The sequence below is a fragment of the Aptenodytes patagonicus genome, chromosome 10, assembly GCF_965638725.1.
Source record: "Aptenodytes patagonicus chromosome 10, bAptPat1.pri.cur, whole genome shotgun sequence".
In the NCBI taxonomy this organism is placed as follows: domain Eukaryota; kingdom Metazoa; phylum Chordata; class Aves; order Sphenisciformes; family Spheniscidae; genus Aptenodytes; species Aptenodytes patagonicus.
Genome location: NC_134958.1, coordinates 8,399,239 through 8,420,982, shown reverse-complemented (window position 1 = coordinate 8,420,982; position 21,744 = coordinate 8,399,239). Strand labels below are relative to the sequence as shown.

Sequence of the window (21,744 nt, the reverse complement as noted above, 5' to 3'; positions counted from 1 at the left end):
CTTATATATACAAAAATGCAGAAGCATTAAATAAAATACGTTAAGAATTAAGAGCAATTTATTTTCAGAGACACTTAGCTGCTATTTTATTTTCAGTCGCTGAAAGAAACAAGGTCAAAGCTATTTAAAAAATTATCCCCTAACATATTAAAAAAAAGAAAAATACAGCAGACACCCACCTAAAGCTAGAACTTTCTTTTCAGCAAAGTGTGTATGTCAGAACCTGTTCTACACTGCAGAACTGTTGCTGGGGTTATAAAACCACCATAATCCAAATCTAAAATAAAGATTCCAAACACTTTGCATAAAGGTGATAGCAGTCCAATGGTTACTGAAACTTGTATTTATATTTTCAAAAAAAGCCAACTTTCATTGTTGTAATGACGGATTCGTATTTGCAGAGGAAGTACCGAAAAAATGTAGATTTACCTCCAACTGCAATATTTAAAACCTGCACGGAGTTTTATAATCCTGTACAAGTGCACACCAGATAAATCCAACAAATATGGCTATACACAATCTCCAATTAAAACTAAAGTTCTTAATATTTACTTTTTGCTCTACTACAGTGACTTTTTATACATTTGGAATTACAATTTTACCCTTAAATTGGTAATTGCTGAATGCGAGCCTACGCAAAACAAACATCAGGCATTCCATTTAGACTTGCATTTTTAGAAAGTCTTGCAATAGGTGTTGTACAACTTCTAAATTATTAACCATCGAAACAACGATAAAAATGCTACGTAAACAGAAATGACTGCAAGCTCCCTGAAAAATGCATAAACTGAATACTAAAGCCAAAACTGACACCCAATAAACGCTTTTTAAAAGCTTTTAACGTCACACACAAACCCACTTGTTTCCTTATCATGTAATTCATATTTAAGTAACTACCTTTTCTTCTCGTAGTGTCGTCTAAATCACAACTGTAGTATTTTGCCAACTTTAAACTGTAGACTTGGCATGACCGACCTTTGTTTTTTTTAAGCTTGTAAGTTTTTGTATTGCCGTTTTAATTGCAAAATCATATTGCCTGTAATTCTTAAGAGTTTTCTTTAAAGTTCTAGACCTGAACTGCTGTTTTTCAAGTGAAGTAAATTTCTATCTATTGTTTCAGTAAAGTACTAAGCTGTCTCATCCGCAGCCTGTTTTTTTCTTACTGGTTTAGAAAGAGTTAAAAGCCAACACCCCACAAAAAAACCACCAAGTTTTATTTTTAAGAGAAAAGGACATGGCGTCTTTGTTCTTACAAACTACGAAAACATATCCCCATCTGAGCAGCAATGGGCAACAAATGCTCTTTAAACAGATACGGGCTCGGGGCGAAACATTTAACTGATGATGTAGTAGAGTCTTCACCTCTCCCCCCCCTCCCCTTACTGCTGCATTGGAGTTATAAGCTGGTTTGCAGATGCCCCCCTTCCATGCTGCACTGGAGGGGAACAGGTCTGCAGCCCCCCCTCTCCTCACTGCTGCATTGGGGAACCCGTCTGCAGCTGCCCCCATCCTCCGTGCTGCATTGGGGGACGGGGTGTGCGGAGCCCCCTCGGTGGTGCATGAGCGAGGGGGAGGGGGAGCGCTCTGCAGCCCGGGAGCCGACGAGTGTCACCGGGGCGGTCGCCGAGCCGGGCTCCCTCTGCGGCACCCCTTCTCCCGCCGCTCCCTCCCCAAACCGCGCGGCTCCCCCCTCACCCAAAAGGGGCCACGGAGACGAACGGGGGTCCCCAAGGCTCCCCTCAGGGAGCGGCGAGGGGGGGCAGGGAGAGGCAGGCACCCCCTCCCCCTCCCGGCTCCAAGGACATTTTGTTTTTCCTCCCAAGGACAAAGGACAATGAGAAGCGAGGAGACTCAGGCACTTACCCGGCAAAGAGCAGCCCGTTGGCAGGCAACGGGGGCCCTGAGAACGGGGCGCTGCTCCCCTCCTCGCCCTGCCCGCGGCGAAGGACGGCCCCGCGCCCGCCCGGCGACGGAGAGGCGCGGGCAGAGCTCCGGAGCCCGGCGCCATTGCCCTCCGCCCGTCGGCAGCCCCGCACGGCAGCCCGGCTCGCCGCCCTCCGTCTCCCCGGAACCCCCAGAGTGCCGGGCCCGACTCGGCCACCGAGAGCGGCACCCGGAGGTGCTCGCCGGGCCTCCCCGCTCCGAGCGGCGGGGAAAGCGCCCGGGAGCCCGGCTGCAGCTGCGGCTGCTTCCCCGGCCATCTTGTGCCGTGTGTGTGAGAGACTCTCTCCCGTCTCCTCTCAACTCCTTCCTCCCCTCCCCCCCGCACAACATGGCCGCCCGCTCACTACTCACTGCGGCGAGGAAGGGGCGGGCCCGCGCCCCTGCCCCCTACCCACGGCGCGCAGCGGCCCCCCCCCCCTCCCCCCGCCCTCGGCTGCGCGCGCGCCGGGCGCCGCTCCCCATTGGCCGCGCCGCGCCCTCCCCGCCAGGCCCGAGCGCGCGCACCGCTTCCATTGGCCGCGCCGCGCCCTCCTTCGACCTCCCCACCCCGGGCCCGCGCGCACGGCGGCCGCGGCCTCCCATTGGCCGCGCTCCCCGCCGCTCCCCCGCCTCAGCGCCCGCCGCTGACTATTGGCGACCGGCGCCGGCCGCTCCCCATTGGCTCCTGCCCGCCTCCTCGCGCCCCCGCCCCGCCTGCCGCGGGCTCGCGCTCCGTCCGCACAAGCCTCCCCTCAGCGGGAGGAGGGCGGCGGGAGCGCCCGCCCCGCCGGCGGCCCTGGGCCCTGCTGCCACCCCCTCCCCAGCCCCACCTGGCCGGGGCGATCCTAGCTCCACCCCGCCTCATCTCAGCCGTGACCCCGCTTGGTCTGAGCACCGCCTTCTCTTCTAGCCCACGCTTCAGAAATCTCTTCATACCTCGGCCTGCCCCAGGCGTCCCTCGCCAGCCTGCACCGATCTACAATGAGGTTCAACCCCCTAACTTGACTTGTAAGAACCCCTCACCTAACGGCCCAGTTTGCCATCGCACCCTATGCTGCCATTACTACAAAAAGCACCTCTGTTCCCATTAGCCCTTGATAATGCAGCAGCCCGACCTGGGCCCTGGCACAGCCTACCCACCAGCCAGGCCTGGACACCGGCCCCACCTCACCACAGAAAGTGGTGCCACAAAAACCTTTGTTTTCTTGACCCGAGTACAGCCAACTGCCCTGGGCTTCCTCTGCATTGTACACCCTCAACCTGCTCCTAAGCCCCTCCAGTGGAAAGAGCCAGAGTGACCATGTCACCTGCCTGTCTGCCACATCAATCCCAGTTCTCATTAGAACCTCTCAAAAACACCACAGACACACAAATAAAACTAGGTATCTGCTTTTTTTAGCCAACACCATAGAAACTGTCTCATATGCCAACCTCACCAGGACACCGTCTCCTATTTTGACTACTGCCATGGAAACCACTTCAGATATCAGCACAACAGAGGGGCATGCCCCACGTTCTTGGTCACCATCATAAATGCCTGTCCCCAGCCAGTCGGTTATGATACTTGTCTGGAAGAGGCACACCCAGCAAACCTGACAGAACGGCATAATTAATATTGACATACTTCAGCAGTCACTTTGAATGATATGCATGCCTTTCTCCTCTTATTTGCACAGCTTACTCCATTAAAAGCAGAGAGAAAGGTGTCCCATTCTTCCTTTTTTATACCAATAATGTGGGTAGTTATGGCAGCAGTTAAACCAACAATGCTTAAAATGATTATGGAAGGTCTCAGGAGCTAGTCTGGTACTTGAAATCATGCAGTTGGACTTTAGCAGCGATCTGCCGAGCTGGGTCCCGGAAAAGTCAGAAGTACCTGGTCAGCTGAAAAAAATCGCTCGCTAATGTCCCTGAGGAGAAATTATTTTGAGCCAAGAGATGCATTTCCTTTAAAAATACAGAGAAAAGCCAACCTCCCTGTATAGGATAGCAGGGGAGGAACACACAAATCTACTGGCTTGTAGACAGTGGTGCTAAGGTGGTTACAGTCTTCAAAGAAGGGGTGGTGGTGGCCTGCATAAAGGTACCACAGCATGGGAGCCTCCAGCCAAGGAATCAGTGGTGGAACAAAACAGCAGATACTGCGTCTCACTGCAAGAGGGCAAAAGGCCTTTCCTCCCCCCCCGCCCCACACACACAAGAAGAATTGAAGTTCTAGTCTACGGAGACTATGGAGAGCAGGAAGCCTGTTCTGCAACTTCATTCCCATTCAGATTCTTGCAAAGGCTAATCCTCTTGCTCTCAGTGGAACTACTCACGCGTAACTGTATGTAAAGCTGTTTGCATGGACAGAACCCAGATGCTGTCCTCCTTGGAAAACTACCAACAGTAAAGAAAGGGGAAAGGCAACCAAGGATAAGGCAGGAACTAGATAAAAGTAGGGCACAGTCAAAGCACTTCTACTTATGTCGGCATTTTTAGCCGACGCTGCAAGGTATGACTTCACAGCAAGGACCAAGATGAGAAGTTCAGTGTACGATTTCCAGCATTTCTATTGTTTCTTCCCAGAATACAAGTACATTTCTAGAAAAATATATAAAGTGTGATCACTTGCAATAACCACATGAAAGGGAGAAAAGAGATCAGGCATTTGAGACATAATTGCACTTTGTAAGAGTAGTGTGATTCCAGCCGGAAGAGTTTAAGATTGTAACTGAACAAGACCTAACCTGTATGCTCAAACTGTTACCTGATTTTCTCTGACTATACCAGACTGTCTAGTATAATAGACTATTCCTGTTTAAAAAAAGTGTACATTTACAGACAGAAATGTTTTTAAAAGTCACTTACTGTATTGCTGCTACATGTAAACAAAAAATTACTGGAAGTCCAATATCCTCATTAAATATATTCAGTGCTGCTTTTCTGCTTCCTGGCCACCAAGGCCTAAAGCAGCTCCAAAAAAGCTTATGCAAGTATCCATTACCTCTTCTGTTTCTTGGCTTCAAGTGAGTTATATATGTATGTGAACATAAGTACAGTCACTCTCTCCAGAGCCACGGCACTCGGACAACTTTGCTGTTCACGTACCAGTAAGTTTATCTGTTTACATTCTTCTTTCCAATGAAACAGTAGAACAGTGCTAGTCTCCTTTTTCACATTTTTATCTCCCATGGTCAGCTCTGTATAAACACAAAATTCTCATTTCTACTGCCTCTGCGGTTACACCAGTTTCTTCCTTCTGAATTCAGCATTTCTACACAACTGCAAATTCCTCCATACAGTTTATTTCTTCTGTTTTAGATGACGTGTTTTCTTGCTTTGTGTATCATTAGACCAAATACTTCAGCCATGTTTTATGAACCACATGTCTGATAATAATGAGACAACTTAATGTTTCCATTACTAATTTGGGAACTATTTTCTGAGACTGCATTTGTGGCTAGAATTCCAGATAGAGGCACACAACCTCACTTTCTGGTACTCACCCAAACTACAACTTCTTCTACAACTTTTTTTCCTTCCCCCCAGCTCCCATGAAGATTGTTATTATCCCTTAGGGACAACGTGCAAAAGCACACTGTCATTTCACAGGGCAGTGTCCCTTCCCTGCCTGCCCCAACATGCCCTCTGTACCAGAGGATACCAAAAGATTGGTGAAGAAGCTTGTTCTTTCTGACACATGAGGTGCAAATGTAGCATACGGGTCTTTGGAGACGCAAATATAATGGAGAGGCCAGAGATCTGACACCAATATTTCACAAAATGGATAAGTATTGTATCTGCCTTTTGAAGTGGAAAACAGGAGTCTAAACAAGATTGAGAGATGTGCAATGTCACCGAACTTTTCTTCAACCAAAACTCTATCACTTTTCAGGAGAAATCAATAACAATTTTCTAGGCCCTAAGCCAAACATAATAGTTTGGATTAGTTCGATAGAGAATATGCAAACAGGATATCAAATGCCCTTTGAACACAGCAAGCTGTTTTGTGGTAGGCATTTAACTTCCTCCAAACCGGGTGTTCACAGAAATTGTCGCTTTGTCCTGAATAAAGCATAGCTCTATTTTCTATTTTTGTAGGTGACCTGTAATATGTTGCTAAAACAAACAATCTGCTTTTTTCTCCTTCTGTTTCCTTCCTCAGAAATTCACTATTAAAATCACAGTAATTGTACAGGCAGATACACATTACCTTCTATCACACTTCTGAAAACCTGGGATTTTGGAGCAGCGTGCACAAAGATGCTGTAAGAGTACGGCTATGCCTGCGCCGCTGTCATCTGTGGGCTTTTCATAGCAGTGACACAGAGTAACATCAACTGACAGAAACGTAAATAAAGACTAAGTTCTTCTAAGCATGGAACCAACTTCCCCCTGTGACTGGTGAAGATGATTATGGTATATTGATCCTAGCTAAAGCTTCTTGCTACTGTCACAAGATAAGCAATAACAACAGCAGCAAGGATAAAAACCAATTCTAGCAATCAGCTCGTGCTATTCATTCTGCTCTGGGTCTGGAACTGGAATTCAAATCCAGACTTTTGTTCCAGCCTGTAATGAATAATTGCAAACACATCTACATACATAGAGAGAGCTTTTACATACACCCTTTTTGTTTCTAGGATTTAACACTGAAAACTAAGATTATGTTAATATGGTGGTTTCGCTAGCACTTTTATGGTGCTCATGTTTAGAACGATGAACCTTGTGAGCCGCAAGAAAAAGATTTATTACCATGAATAATTAGAAACAAATTCTTATCAGTGTCATAAACATATGGTAAAGAAAAAATCTTTCAATCTGCTCAGCCAAACTCCAGTGCTTTTTCAGTTTATTCAAAACGAAGCAATTTTAACCAAGATTCAGCTCTTTTTATTCCTGTTTTCAAAGAAAAAATAAGTTATCAATAAAAAGTATGAAGAGGTAATGGAAGTGAGAAATGGAACCAATATCTTTTGTGGGATTTAACTGTCTTTCCTAAGCAAATTTTTAACTTGTTGGTCACAATGCATCAAAGAATCAGTATTGTTTCTGTACACATGATCTTGTGGCCTGAGCTCAAATTTTAGATCTAAAAGCTCCTGAACAATCTACTCACCTCGCTATTTCAGTTTTGCATGAGTTCCTGTATGCAATAAGGCAAATAAAAGACCAGTAACTGTTGTCTAGTGAGAGGATTAATTATTGTGCTTTATGTTAGCTTGACTATGGAATATACATTTATTTTTCTTGAGAAATCAAGTCCACTTTTCTTAAGGAGGTCTGAAGCTTGAAGTTCTGTGTTATTATTACAGATCATCTTCAAATTATCCTTTGTTGCCATCTTAACTGTAAGAAATAGTAACCATCTCAGTCAAGATATACTGATACAAGCAATACTCATGCTGTATTTGGCCAACTTTTAACATACAGCGATTGCCTTAAATGGCAGTCTTAGAGGTATAAGAAAAGTGGGAAAGATACAGTAGTCCTTATTTTGATGAAATCTTATGACAGTTTAAAACTCTAGACTGTTTCAAACAAAGAATTTGGGTGATTGTTTAATAATATATTTAATTGCTTCTTAAAGTAAGCCACTGGAGCTTGGAACAACAAATCTGTTTCTTTACCCATTTTTTTAACCCCTGCTACTTGTATGAAATGATCTGGTTTTTTTAAGGTCAGCTTTTAGGTAACAAACTATTTTGCTTGGCTTGGCAAACTTTTATAAGAGGACTGGGACATGGTAGGAAAAAAAATACTGATTGACCATTTTGCCTGTACCTACTTAGACACTAGAATTTATACAAGTGCTAACAAGGTATTACATGTCTCCTTACATGAAAAAGAATGACGCAACTTTGCTTATATACTGAAATCACCTTTGAAAGCAAGTAAGAAACTAACGTGCACTTTCCCAGGAACTTTAATACCTATAGCTACAGCATGCAAAGGCAGGTTCTGTGACTTGACTTACATGCTTTAACTTCTCTGTACCGATGAAGTATGCTTCTTGGAAACTTCCAGAACTAGAAACGTGCAAGGATTAGACATATTGGTAGGGTTTATAAATCCCTTTAAAAGGTAGAAGCTGCAAACAGCGTTCTTTATCTTACCATTCTGGCTGTAAATATGGTCTGCAGAGTCATAGGAGTGTTCTCTATGACTCCCAGCTGAGCTGGGAGATGGTCATCGTTTTGTCAAGAGTCTGTAAGAAAAAAAAAAAAGCATTGACAAGATTAAGAGAGCCATACCCAATCTGATGTTTCAAAATAAAGATACTGTTCTCCCATTTTCCAATATATCACACAATTGTTACGTAAAGAGTCAGAAGAGAATATTTTATAACTTTTAAGCAAAATCTTCAGAATATTTGGATTTTAAATGTAGCTGGGAAAAAAATACATTTTTAGAAGATCTAGACAATTAAATTAATAATAATTTGGGGTTTGTTTTAAACTTAGGTAATTTGAAATTCTAGCATGATTACATCCTTGTGCAGATTTAAAGTTCATTTTCCAAAGGCATTCAGCTGTCCATCCTTGAAATTTATTTGCTGCAAACATGAACCAGTAAAGCTTGATTGCTTAAGTGTTTGAGGAATATGATCAGAAAAGGGAAAACAGACTTAGCACAAATGTGTTTACACATCAAAATCAAGGACAAAAAAAAACCCCAACTATAATTATGCTCTAATTTTTATTTTTTACTAACTCTCCATTTGAGTTCTGGAGACTTTGGAAAGTTTAGATGACGAGCATAACAAGAAGTATACTTTCTTGGTAAATCTCCTTGGAGGTTTGGAGGCAAAGGGCTTCATACTAGCCTTGCAAACATGATGAATTTCACTCAAATTGAACAAGATGAATTACAGCTATTCTAGAATGAAAAGAAAAACAACCCAGGCCTCCAAAACCACAAGTATAGAACTGGGATTTTTATTTCAAGCAAGTTTCAGGCCTGTTTCCATAACGAACTTCATTCTTGTCTCTTGTGTGCAGGTAGCACTGTAGGGCATTTTATTGATTGCTATGTAATAGTTGACAAAATGATGCATTATTCAGCAAATTGCCACATGCAGTGAAAAGAAACTGTGCCTTTTTTCTGAAATCTTACAAGCATATACTTTTTTTGTTTTATATACAGTCTGACGAAGCACTGAATCACCCTGTTGTAACGTACCATATATATAAAAGAGAAGACCCCTTATATTTGTAGCTCAGAACAAACTTCTTCATATTTGTCAACACTTGTTAGATGTGGAGTTCAATCAATTTTTGATGTAGTGATACTATATCAGGGACACACTTGGATTAGAATGTCACCTGAACAGAAATAGCTTCTGTGTCAGACCGATGTTTCCCATGAGCTTTTATGTTTTCTTCCTACAGCCGATTCGCTATAAACTGGCTCCTGCCAGCGCTTTATCCAGCTAGGAGAGCTCATCAGCCTAGGGACTAGAGCAGTTTTGTGCATGTCAGGCATGTCGTCCATCTAAACTCCAGAATTAGCAGCTTTAACTGTTGCAGGCAACAGATTTGCATGCTGAAACAAATACTCTTTCTCCCTGACCAAGCCATTAACAGTGATATCTTGTCTCAGCTTGAAGGCATTCACAGTGTATTATTTTTTTTTTTATATTTAATCAAAGATTAGTATTAGAAGGTGAGCTGGTGAGAAAATGTAAGCAGCCCAAGAAAACACTGTTGGTACAGTCCTGTCGCAAAATGAGGTCAATGGCTTTTTGTACAATTAAAGCAGCAGAGGGAATGCAAGACATCCTGGGTGAGACATCCACAGCACTTGATCACTGTCTGAAAAATCTGACTGCAACTTGCATTGCAATTTCACCCGGTGGAAGACCCAAACAAGGTTCTACGTGCCCAAAACGTGACTTATTTTCTTCAAGATTTAATAGTGGATTTAACAAGAAGCTATTAGCTCTCTCTACAAATGCATCTTGTTTTAAGGTCTAGAAACATTTAATTTAATGACAAAAGCTGAGATTTTGATCTCTTCTCGTTACGCCAAACACATGGGTCTTAAGTTATGTGCCTGTGCCTTTAATTCAGCACTGAGTAATTACATTTAGGTCAGTGGAATCACTCCAGGTTTTTCTTGGTGTGTCTAAACCAAATGTTGTCCTAAGGATTTGGAAGCATATGAAGTGAATTTAGGAATGAACATGTATGTCAGGACTTGGAAAATGCAGCTGAAATGAACTAACCCAGTCTGTAGAAGGGAAAGAGAGCATAAAGCAGAGGTCTAAATTTCAAGAGTAAGAGCAAGTATGTAGTTTTGTACCTGCAGGTATAATTGCATCACTATTCTTTGTATTTTCCCCAACACTTCTTTTTCTTGCCTATTTTTATTAATAATGGCAAAAGGAATAATATAAATTAAATCATGCTAGGTACTTCACCTCTTATTCATCTCCTTCAGTATACCTTTAAAACCTTTCCATAAAACAGAATATTGACTATGAAGAGACCAAACGTTAGACTTAAGTAGAAGCAAACAGGTCAAAATAAAATGCATTTAATTGGGAAACTATCTAAAATTGTCTTGTAACAAGCCAGACACGTTACTGGTATTAAACAGTACATTTGAACGCTCTGACCTAGTGTATAAGATAAAGGAGACCATAGAACACTTTGGAGGAAAAAATGCATGGGGAACATGAGTTTGTATGTGTAGGGGAGAAAGTCAAATGCTTGAATAATTTAGAATCATAACATGGACAAAAATGAAACACTGGGACTTCAATAACTGGCTTTTTTTTCTTAAACTCCAATTATTAAGATATTATGGTCCTGGCTAGCATATCAGGTGCTGATAATGAATATTCAGGGACAGTACTTTTGCTGCATGAACAAAAATTGTTCTGTTCAAAAGATTGATAAAGGATTATCTTTTTATATATCTATATATACGCACACAAAGATAATGAAAATTGGAACCAAAAATGAAGTTGAAGTCCACTCAAGTGATGTTAATAAAATGGAATTAAGTTTAGGAGGAAATATAACCTAATTAAGAGGTTCAGAGAGGCACATTAGTATATGCTGGAAAAGTAATTTTTATATAGGAAAACTATTTTATGCTTCATATTATCATTATAATGCAGTCTTACACGAACAAATCAAAGATGTGCATGAACTTCATACTAGAGCTCTGTACTATATGTATTGCTGATCATCGGTGCACACTGCATTCAAGTTACATTTGACCTGCGGATTTAACATAACCTTAGCAGAGTCCAAAAGGGCAATCAAGAAAATAATGATCTTCAGGTGGCAAAAAGGTTTCTTTACATTGCTTTTCTGTAATGAAGGAATCACCGTCTCAGAGAAGTCTTTGCAAGTGACAGGCTTGAAAAGGAGACACTCTTTTAGACCTAGAGCGAGGAGGTCAAAGACCTCGTAAAATTCAACTGCAGCTAACATGGAGGAATCTGACTTACTCTTGGTTTTAAATATGGCTAATACTTTTTGCAATCCTAGTTTGGATTTGAATATCATGGTTAGAAGTTATCGAGTCTTTTGTGAGCAGCTGAAATAACAAGGCCTGCTTTCCTGACAGTCGGCTGTCACATACCCAGCTAGCACTGCATTGCTGCAGCATCCCCACTCCTGCGCCATATTCAGGCAGAGGCTGCGATATTTCTGAGCTATACATTACTGACTGGTCAACTGGCACATAGATGCTGATTGCGTGGTCAGCAAGGAAAGCAGAAAAGATAGCCTTTGCATTCATTTTGTAGTTCTTTCTTTAGCGGAAGCACTAATTTGTCTCTATAACTGCAGCCTCCCCCGAAATGCAGAAACACTAGAACTGAAATTTGTTGAAACTGAACATCAGATCAAAAGCTCAAAGCCTCTAACAGCATGATTTCATAAGCCCTGCCTCCTTAAGAAGCCAGGATAAAAATACAGCTACATGAAAAATAAATGAGCAGCTTTTCCTGACTCTGAAACCAGAAAATAATGACACAAAACCAAAATCAAATGCAACAATATAACTTGTATTCCAAAACACCAGCATTAATGCTCCCTCTCACAGCTCCCAGAGACTGGTTAAACAAATGAGCCTTATAATGTGTTTTGCAAGTGAAAGATCCTGGAGTGGAAAAAGTCAACTCCAACACCGAAGACCTTTAACAAAAATGCTGTTGCTTGCTCAAAGAGTTTTGCACTGAAGGGGATTCAGTCTGACCTCGCTCCTGCCACAATCAGTATTTTCTCTTTTGATCAAATGAGCGGTTCTGCGGCACTAGCGGTAGTCTGAGATTTTAGATCAAAACTAATATCTCAATACCTGGAAGTCAAGTCAGCCCGTGCAAGTCAAAAAGGGCTGGTATCATGTGTGGACAGACCAGTCAGACATCTTTTTATACTAGAACCAAACACTGTTTAAAACATACCTAATATACTACATTTTCCCTGAACACCTCAGCTATGCCTCTGCGATGCTGGGTGCGCAGCCATGTTGTCATCCTGCTTATCCTCACTACGGGCTTGGTGACATTTTTGGAACCACATTACACCTCTAAAATTTTTGAAGTCTCCTAGAGAGACACCTGATTTTGGTTGTACACTGTGATCTCCCCGGCAGAACTTTTCCTGTTTTTTCTTATTTGTTGCCATTTCTTTCTTGCTCTAAGTTTAAAAATGAAAGCCTTTGGACTGAGAGAGGGTGAAGGTGGAATGAATAAACCTCTTGATTAAAACCAAAGAGAAAATCTTAAAACACAAACTCCCATGAACACAACATGTCTCCTCCTGCTGCGTTATTACCGCTTCACAAAATGGCGACTGCCTCTGTAGACAGCTGCCTAAAAACGCACACGTCCCTGCAGGAAACCAGAAATGCAACTTTTTTTTTTTTTTTTTTTAAAAGCTTTCATTTTTCTCTCTTTACACTCAGTCCCTCAGGGACTCCTCAGAGCCCTCCACAAAGCCGTAACCTGACAAACAGAGAAGCGACAGGGAGCGCACAGAGCTCTCCTTGTGCAGCGACCAGCCTTTCCCATCTGCCTTCAGCTTTTGGAAAACACGGGGACTCTTCCCCACGCTGGCGTGGAGCAAGTGGGTGTGTGCAGCCTGGGCTGGTATGCGGGGCTCTGGACTCCAGCACCCTGTACAGTGCAAATAAATCTGCTGATTCAGCCGATAGCACCGCGATCTTGCATTTCCAGAATTTTCTCCCTCTGCTTCCCAAATATAAAGGGACTTTTGTGCTAAATACTGAGCTGGAGCACTGATGGGCTCCGTGTAGGGCGCCATGTGGTATTTGGTTTCTCGCTACAGTACATGTTTTTATAATGATGGGGGAAGGGAAGGAAGGGAGCTGCTCTTACCAGCATGCCAATAATCTGTTGTAAAGGACTGGAGCTCTCCGAGCCAATTAGTCCTAAAGTTAACCATTTAACTGCTGAAAAACTCGAGTCTCAGACACAGTCTTAGCAAGATTAGGGACAGAAAAGACAGCGTGGGTACCCCGGGCACCGAGCTCAGTGCAGAGTTGTTCACAGATACATTTTTCTATGCGTTAGTAAATACTTTTGATATACAAACTGACCACTGAAACTCCCTTTGGTTACAGCACGCAAAGGTGGGACAGCTATATCCAGAACACATATACCACACAATTTTAATAAAAGCTGGATTTGTTTCAGGATTTGTGCCAGCCTGTGGTGGAACCATGAAAGCCACCCACAGGAGCTGCATTTCCAATACGGATTTTGGGTGGGTACAAGTCCCTGCCACAGGAACAAGAAACCCACGCTGCCCACCACGGGGTGGGAAGGGTCAGGGTGCTGCCCTGGCAGAGGATTCCCAGCTGTGTCACTGCAGCATCTCCCAGCAATGCTGCTATGGACAGAAAAACACTGTAAGGTGGGGCAAGCTCTAAGAAAGCGATGGCATAGTCTGTCTCCCTCTAAATGTATATGTCTCCATCATCCCTGGGCTGTGCCCAGACACAAAGACATACTTGGGACCTCCCTGAACCAGTCTTGTTTTTCTAACCCCTTAACTGCATTAGAACAAGACCAAAAAATTTGTTCTTTTTATATGCTGCAGTTTAATTTGTCATAAACTTTTAATGCCTGAGACAGACTAGCTCATGGCTTGTTGTGCACTGCTGAACAAGCCAGGGAAGAAGATGCACGGGGAATTCCCAGCCTGGGTCGTCTTCTCCAGGGGCAAGTCTGAACACGGCTGGGGAGTACAGACAAATTAGTCCTAATGCAGAGCAACAGTAACATGCTCCCACTTGACCCAGCGGTTGGGTAAACCTGTTTTTGTGCTCTTTTTTTATTCCATGACATACCAGAGAATATTGGATCAGACTCTCAGGGATGCCAAGAAGACCACCAGACTTTGCACGGCACAGTGAAGTGCCCTGGCGTACTGAAAGCAGACTGTCCACCCCAGCTCATCAGCCCTAGCAAAAAAAGCAGAGTTTATTTGCCTGGGAGGGGCTGTGCTAGTCCTGCAGGGCTGCTTCCAGTCCAAGCAAGTGTTGCAGTGTGCATGAAAGGCATATTCCTACACCGCTAGCCTCTCTAATGGGTGAAAATGAAGTCGAATCTCCCTCCTCGCCATGGAGAAGGTCCAGCGCATGTGGAAGGTGCCTGCTGCTCCCCTTGAAGGGCTATAGCAAGGCTGGCACCGTAATGCATCTCACTTTTAAGCTCCAGGAAGAAGCCTGGCTACATTAAAGTGTAAATTTACATTCAAATTAAAAACACTGGGGGGGGGAGAGAATGTATTGCTAAGAAAATAGCAGATTATTTCAGCATGTGAGCTGTCAGAGCTCTGGCAACACAAGAGCTCTCTTGTTCCTGTTGCCTCCCACAGCTGCATTCACTAAATATATCCTGGGCAGAGAACTGCATTTCTCCACCCCTTTCTCAGCCCAATCCAGCCTGCACAAACATCATCAGGCTCACTCGGGACATGCAGTCAGGCAGCATCAATGCCCTAGTTACAGGCATCATGAAGGACAGAAGAGACTAATAATGTCTGCAACAGGGTGAAATTGTTACATCTTTTGAGAGGGAGTGCGTGCAGCTGATGGATATATAACTGTTAAAAACAGGGTGGTTTGTTCTCCATAAGGATACACCCCATTTGTACATCAGAATCAGTTGCTGGATGTTATTCCCATCAGATGATTTTCAATAGCTTGTGGAAAAAAGAACTGGTGATCTCAGAGCAAATTCAAGCAGAAGAATGGCCACCTCTATAAAAAAAAAATTCAGCTCCTGGCAGATTTAGAGGTGAGCAGTTGTCTTCAGTGCCTCAAGGACTGGCTTGCCAACAGAGAGCAATCCCAGTTTTACCTTCCATCAGGTCAAGGCTCCGTGGCATGTTGTTTGATCATATATCTGCCTCTGGGGAAAAAAAACCCTATGACTAAATTTCCACACGGCCAAGGTGCTTCCCCCATCACCTCCATTCTGCTCTCCACATTTCTCCTGTCCTCACCTTGCGTCTGTTACTTGCAAGGACACAGATTCTTTGGCCCGGCACAATGGAGCCTTGGTCCCAACTGCAGCCTTGAAACACTGCTGCAATCACAGCAACAAAGAGGAGGAAGAGCTTCCCCTTCTGATATAGTTAATTCTATGGTGGATCAAATTCTGGCAGAAAAAGTCATCTTGGTGGCTTTCCTCGCTTTCAAGCTGTGAGCCAGCAGGGATTTTGACCCTCCTGGTCCCCGCTTCTTCCTTTCCTCACAGTTCCCTATTTCTTCAACACCTCCAGCTCCTCTAGCAGAAAAGCAAATTTGACAGAATCTGGTCAATTTTTCAAGCTTTCTCATTTTAAGAAGTCAGTGGGAGCCAACTGTATCTTGCAATCGAACCTCACAGGAGGAAGAATTAAATATCTCATGCATGACCTTAATCCATAGGATTTTGTAGATAGTTTTTCTTGTAATATCAATATTCAGAACTTATCATGCATTCAAATCATATATGTAGCCCTAGAACATTTTGCAACAAAAAGAACCCAAATTAATTTTGATATAATTATGCAGTCACACGAGTCACATGCTTGCTGTGGAATAAATATAAATACTGAGCTTTTGGGAATAACTGGCAGACTTAAATCAAAATGTAAAAAAAAATCCCAAGAATGAAAGCTATCTATTATATAAGGAAAAAAAGATCAGTTTTAGATGTCAAATTGCAGTAAAAGAAAAATGGCACAATGTATGTATGAAGTGTCTTTTAATATCTCCTTTTTTCAATCTGCAAAACATAAAAGAAAGAACCTAAACTCATACTTAAGCATCCACATAAAGTAAGGACCTTATTTTCAAAGGTAGTAATATCATGAGGTATTTAAAACCTTTGAAATCAGATAATTCTTTCCCAAAATAGCCACAGGTCCCTAAGCTTAATCAAACAGTTGAAAGCTAGAAAAGTTAGAAAATTGTGCTGTGTTTTTTGTGTCTTTCCTACACATTCTCTCCTTCTCTGCTTTTCTTGCCTTCTTGAAACAAATTGTCCTCAAAGACTGTTCTAATTTCGTATTTGGAAATTGCCACTATTTTAATTAGCAACGTTGCTGCAGAACTACACCCTGCTGCACCGGTTGTGCTGAAAACGAGCCTTGTTCGCTGGGGACAGAAATGGTTTTGCCTGCTCTGATCTCATAAGGTCTGCTGGATCCTATGGATTTCTGAGCGCACATAGAAAGATGTAGTCTCATCTATGTGCTTTTAAGAAGGAAATACAAAACATGAAACCAGATGTTAAGACTGAGCCACAGAGAAGCCACGGGAGTGCGAGTTACCTTCAACAATACTGCAGTTCTAAAAGCAAACAAAGGCATAAGAAGCTGGGATCGAAGGTTTCATTCCTCAAACAAGGCAGTGACTCACCCACATTCCCAACTGCTCAAACAAGGGAGGCAAATGCTTCTCCTGGCAGACTGGATCCTCTGCGTTTTATTGTGCAGAGCAAATCCCAAGCAAAGGCAAGCGGTGGTGGTGGCACATTGCAGCAGACACAGCACAGGGCCGAACATGCAAGTGACCGTCCTTCGCAAGCCGCTGTATTAGCTTGCCTCCTTGAAAAAAATTCAAGAGTTCACAAGTTCTGCTTTTCACATCTGAAAACGCAATGAAAAGAAAAAGGGCTACTACTAACAATTGCTTTTCAAGAGCCAAACTCATCTTTTCTTAGATACCAAGGTTTTCCAGAATTGCTAAGAGGCAGCAGTTGACTTTTTTTTTTTTTAAACAATCCAAGGACAGATAAGACAAGTAAAAAAGGTGACTGAACAGAGAGCCAAGCAGTGTATAAGGTGGATAAGGTGCTGTTTCTAGCCATCAAGTTATCCATCTGCGAAAACGTGACCTAGGGATACAGAAACTCACTGTTCTAAACACCTGCTCAGTCATTCCCAACATACAAAGCAGACTTCATTGATGAAGGACAAGCATGTTCCAGGTGAGAGACAACACACAGCCAAGCTGCTGAACGTGCCCAGCTCCACCCTTCCTACCTGGCTGTCTGGGACATGGATAGTGCTGTGCAGGTCCCCAGATGGCAGCGGCATCAGCTGAGCTGCTGGGTGGCAGCAACGGAGCCATCAGCAGCAGGGATGATGAGGAGGTGGTAGAGAGGCTAGATGTGAGGAAACAGGACCAAAAAGAAAAGGAGCACAGAAAGCAGAAAACATTGCTAATTTTCTAGAGAAACTCCAGGAAGCCAACAACTTTAAACTATAAACCTCAAAGAGGTTGTGGTTAGAAGACAAACATTGCAGGGTGACGGAGCTACAGGGAGGGCTACAGGTAGGGCTATACCTGTGCCCAGGGAGAGATGTCTCAAAGCCACGATTCATCTGGAGCCTCCCAAGGAGCAGGGCTGGGTAGGTGGTCCCCTCTGTAGCTGTGCTAGGGCTCTGCTGGGTGAGGTTTGTTCATCTGTGCAATGAAGGATGCCAGATTACGAGTGTAATATTCCCCTCTGGTTTCATATTTCGTGAAGCAAAATTAAGGCTGACGCTCAATGTGTTCCACACTATACCAAGTTTTTCAATTCTCAGGTTTCCAGTGGTAGCCAGACACCCCAAAACGACATGTTCATTCATTCCTCTGGGGGGGCAGCTCCCGAGGGCACCTGGAGCTGCTGCAGAAAGCAAATGGCAGCATTACCTAACAGGGAGGACTTGTTTGCTTAACAGTTATCAGCATAGGTTTGGCTGCTGACGGAGGGAGAGTCCTTGACAGCACAGGCTGCTAGCAGAGGAACACAAAGCTGTGTTATTAATGGAAATATCAAGCTTCACACAGATAAAATAAGCTATCCTGGAGCTGAAGCCATGCCCGAGACATCATGAAAATGCCTGTTGCACTAACACTGCTGCTGTACTTGAAGCCTAGCCCCAACAAGCAGGGAAAGCACGCAAACCCGATCCTCCATGCTGCTGCAGATTTTGCCGGTGGCATTTGAAATATTTCAGGCGTTTCAGACAAACCTCCTCAGACTGGAGCAGAGACTCACCCATCGGGACTCCAGAGCTTAACATTAAAAAAAAAAAAATCCATTTATCAAGTTGCAGAACAACAACTATCCATCTAGTTTATTAGATGGAAGCAACAAAAGCAGGGGGAGATTTTGCTGACATGATTTCTACCCGATTCAACACGCTGCCTTGATTAAGTGACTATTATGATCAGTGCAACGGCAAACAAACAACACAAGCTCATTGTAAGGTATTTCCTCGTGCAAAGGCAGAGAAACCATCACAGGAGATGGACCGCGAACATATTATTATTACTGAGTATTTTGGCTGGCTCGTGCTATTTGGAAACCCCAGTTCTACCAGGCTGCTTGAGAAAGGCAGCATTTGTCCCCTGCCTTTGGCATGAAAACACAACTCGAATCCCTTCTCGGGAACAAAGGTGCTTCCCAGGAGCCTGGCGAGCTGCCGGCATGCCGAGCGCGTAGCCAAGCAACGGCAGCCAGATCAGGGCTTGCGCCTCACCAGTGATGCTCCAGCCTCCACAAACAATTCTTGCCACGTAGACAAGACCGTGCAGGGTAGTGGAAAATTACTGCAGGCTTTTTCTTAAAGGACAAGAATCTCTGTTGGTGGAGAAGGTTGGTCCGCATCCTGCTTCCCAGCACGCCCCAGGGTAATTTTTGTTTCCTGCGAGAAAGGCTGCAGTGCGTCACTAGCACACTGGGGCGTTAATAAAGGCAGATATCATTTGCATGATATTTCAACTGACTTCCGTGATAAAAAAATGTAAAGCAGAGAGCTAAGCAGCAGGGGGGGGGGAGGCGGGGGGGGAGAACCGAGCAGCCAGAGGCGGGAGGTGAACAAGCTGGCAGCCACCTTTCTAAAACTGCTTTCGACACAGCCTCAAACATGGCGACCTTAACATGGGGCGGTTAATATTAGCTGAGAGCCGATGCCAAAATAATCCTCTTGTGCTTGGCAGGCGCAATGTTTTAACAACTGCCTGGCAAATCTCTGCCTGCAAGGCTACAGGAAGAAAAAATGCCTTTAAAGAAAGAGCAAACTTACTTTGCCAGTTGTTAGACTATTATCAGGGCAACAGCAATATTTAAAAATTACGGCCATGTTTACCTCCAGTTTCTAGTGTAAAAGAGAACTTATTTCTTAAGACAGCATTGTGCCTTGCTAGCTTAAAACACCAAGCTAAAGAGCCACACAAATAGCTACAGTAGCACTAAACAGCCCATTCAAGCTACTGCACTTTTGCCATGTGAAAATCGGAGTTTTGCAGGCTTACCGGTTGGGCAGGGCAACATCTGCCTGACAGGCACACAGCTACAAGAGCTGCCCAGCAAGAGGGTCACAGAACAGCGCTCTTTGCAGGGTTCAAAATTAGCTCCCATATCCGTTACAAGTCTCATTTCATCTCCTCGAGGGGCAGACAACACTGCCTGTTCCTCAGGGCACCTATGGGGAGCAAACTGTGTCTAACCTGCTCCTCTTCTATAACCTCTTTTTGCTCACTGCATGCAGCTGTGGCTCGTGATGGCCCTGGTTTGGTTAAAGATGGCAGCTGTGCTTTCTGCCCTCTCTGGAGCCGCCTGCAATTTAAGGTGTTGCGTGTCAGATGGGTTCTAGGTCAGCTCCTGCAGCAACGTGGCTTTTGCTCTTCCCCATCTTCATGTTTTAATTCATCTTCTCCTATCTGTTTTCTCAGATAAGCACTGGTTAAAGTCTTAACCCAAATCTTTCCATTTTGTTAGCCAGCAAATGAAAACGAAGCCCCTGCACCCAGTTAGGGGACTTCTTTGTCACAGAAACACCCCCTCCCCCCCTTAAATAGAAACCTTTGTTGTGAAGCTGCTTTCATTGCAAGCTCCACAGGGAAAGTCATTATATTTAATAGAGGTTGACCTCATTTTGTAGTCTTCGATATTAAAGCTTATAAGGAGGGAATGTAATTAGAAGCAGTGACTTCTCAACAAAGGTATACAGTACTTGTTGCACCCTCCTTCTTACCTAAGGATTCATTTAACGTGGCTTGGAAAGAGTAACTTGAAACAGCTTTTGGCAGATAAGCGAACTCAAGTAAAATGCGAAGATCTGGTTTCCAAGAAGCCTTTTACAAGCTGTACAGAGAAATGAAATTAAACCCTTCAACAGTACACAAGGCTTCCTCCTTGAAGAACTGCAAACGTGCATTCCGGGTGAAAGCTAATCTCGGTCTGAGTCTGGAGTTACATGAAGACGTCTGATGGTGGAGAGGACTGGTGGCCATGCATGGACCTGCCCACGTGGCAGCCTCTGCTCGGCTGGAGGGAATTGCTGGAATTTTCTATTGCATTTCCAAGGCCGTGGTCTGAGACAAAGAAAGCAGAAGGGTTTGAGCTCAGTAAACATGCACAAAGGAGTGAATGCAAAGATGCCCCAGCTTTGTTAGCTTTCTAGCTTTACTAATGCAACCTGGGTTTCCACGCAGTGGACACCGTTGTCACAGGGGAATGGGTAAACAAAACCACTGCTGCCACTAAATAAATACATTTTCTGAAGCGAGGCAGTGCACTGCAGTGAGGGATGTGGCACACGTGCCAGTGGCCTCGTTGAGCACGGCTGCATTGGGGCTTTTCACCTTAACATGTTTTGAATTTAAAACATCTGTTCATAGCCTGCTTTCCAAGTAACCCCTATGCTTTTCCAAACCGCAGAAGTCCACTTGAAATACACATTCTGAATTCATTTTCCCTGCTCTTGTGATGTCCCCATTGCTCTCCCACCTCCTGAGCATCCCTTGCCTTTCCGGTGCTCTGGGTCCTGCTGGCTAGGTGTCACCTCCCTGCTGAAACACTGGTGCATTGCTATGAGAAACTCTCATTATGTAAAAAGAACAATTTCTTGTTAAAAGCCCCAGGCTCCTTTAAATTTCCCTTTAGATTTTGCGGTTTGAACAAGCGTTTCTGCTTCAGCGAGCCTCAGAACTTCCTGATTTTTGCACAGTTCTCCCCACTGCAAACAACTGAGTTCAGCTCTGCTTGAAACTCAGCTTTGGAGTTCGTTTCTTGAAAAATCAAGATAAATGGTGGTGTCCCCAGCTGAAGCACTTTCACATGGTGTTAAATAGCAACTCGTTTTCTGTAGTACCACCTCTCCCGGGTCTGTGTACCCTGCGCCGAGCAGAGCGGTTGCTGCCTACACCTGCAGTCAGTTTGATCTGCCGACTGTTTGCCCTGTGGTTTGTGGCACAACATGTGTTTCAATGGGAGAAAAGAGAAAGGTGGCTCCTCCAAGAACATAATCAGAAACTCCCTGAAGACCACAGCATGGTGGCTTAAAGCACCCAGCCTTTGTTCCTCCT

General features: G+C 44.0%; 1 protein-coding gene across 7 annotated transcripts in view; it reads right to left on the bottom strand.

Annotated features, from left to right (window-relative positions):
- The window catches only part of CHD2 (chromodomain helicase DNA binding protein 2), a 91,591-nt gene extending 71,117 nt beyond the window's left edge, over window positions 1-20,474 (bottom strand). The window contains exons 1-3 of one of the 7 annotated variants that reach the window (XM_076347973.1): window positions 20,412-20,428; window positions 17,427-17,548; window positions 8,022-8,113 (exon numbers count right to left, since the gene is read on the bottom strand). The gene's annotated coding sequence lies outside the window, so the exon portion shown is untranslated. Of the gene's footprint in view, window positions 1-897; window positions 1,330-1,863; window positions 2,241-8,021; window positions 8,114-16,800; window positions 16,939-17,426; window positions 17,549-17,730; window positions 17,967-20,411 lie in introns of those variants that run through there. The other 6 variants (XM_076347974.1, XM_076347976.1, XM_076347977.1 and 3 more) reach the window with 6 other exon arrangements.
- Window positions 20,475-21,744: the final 1,270 nt, after the last annotated feature.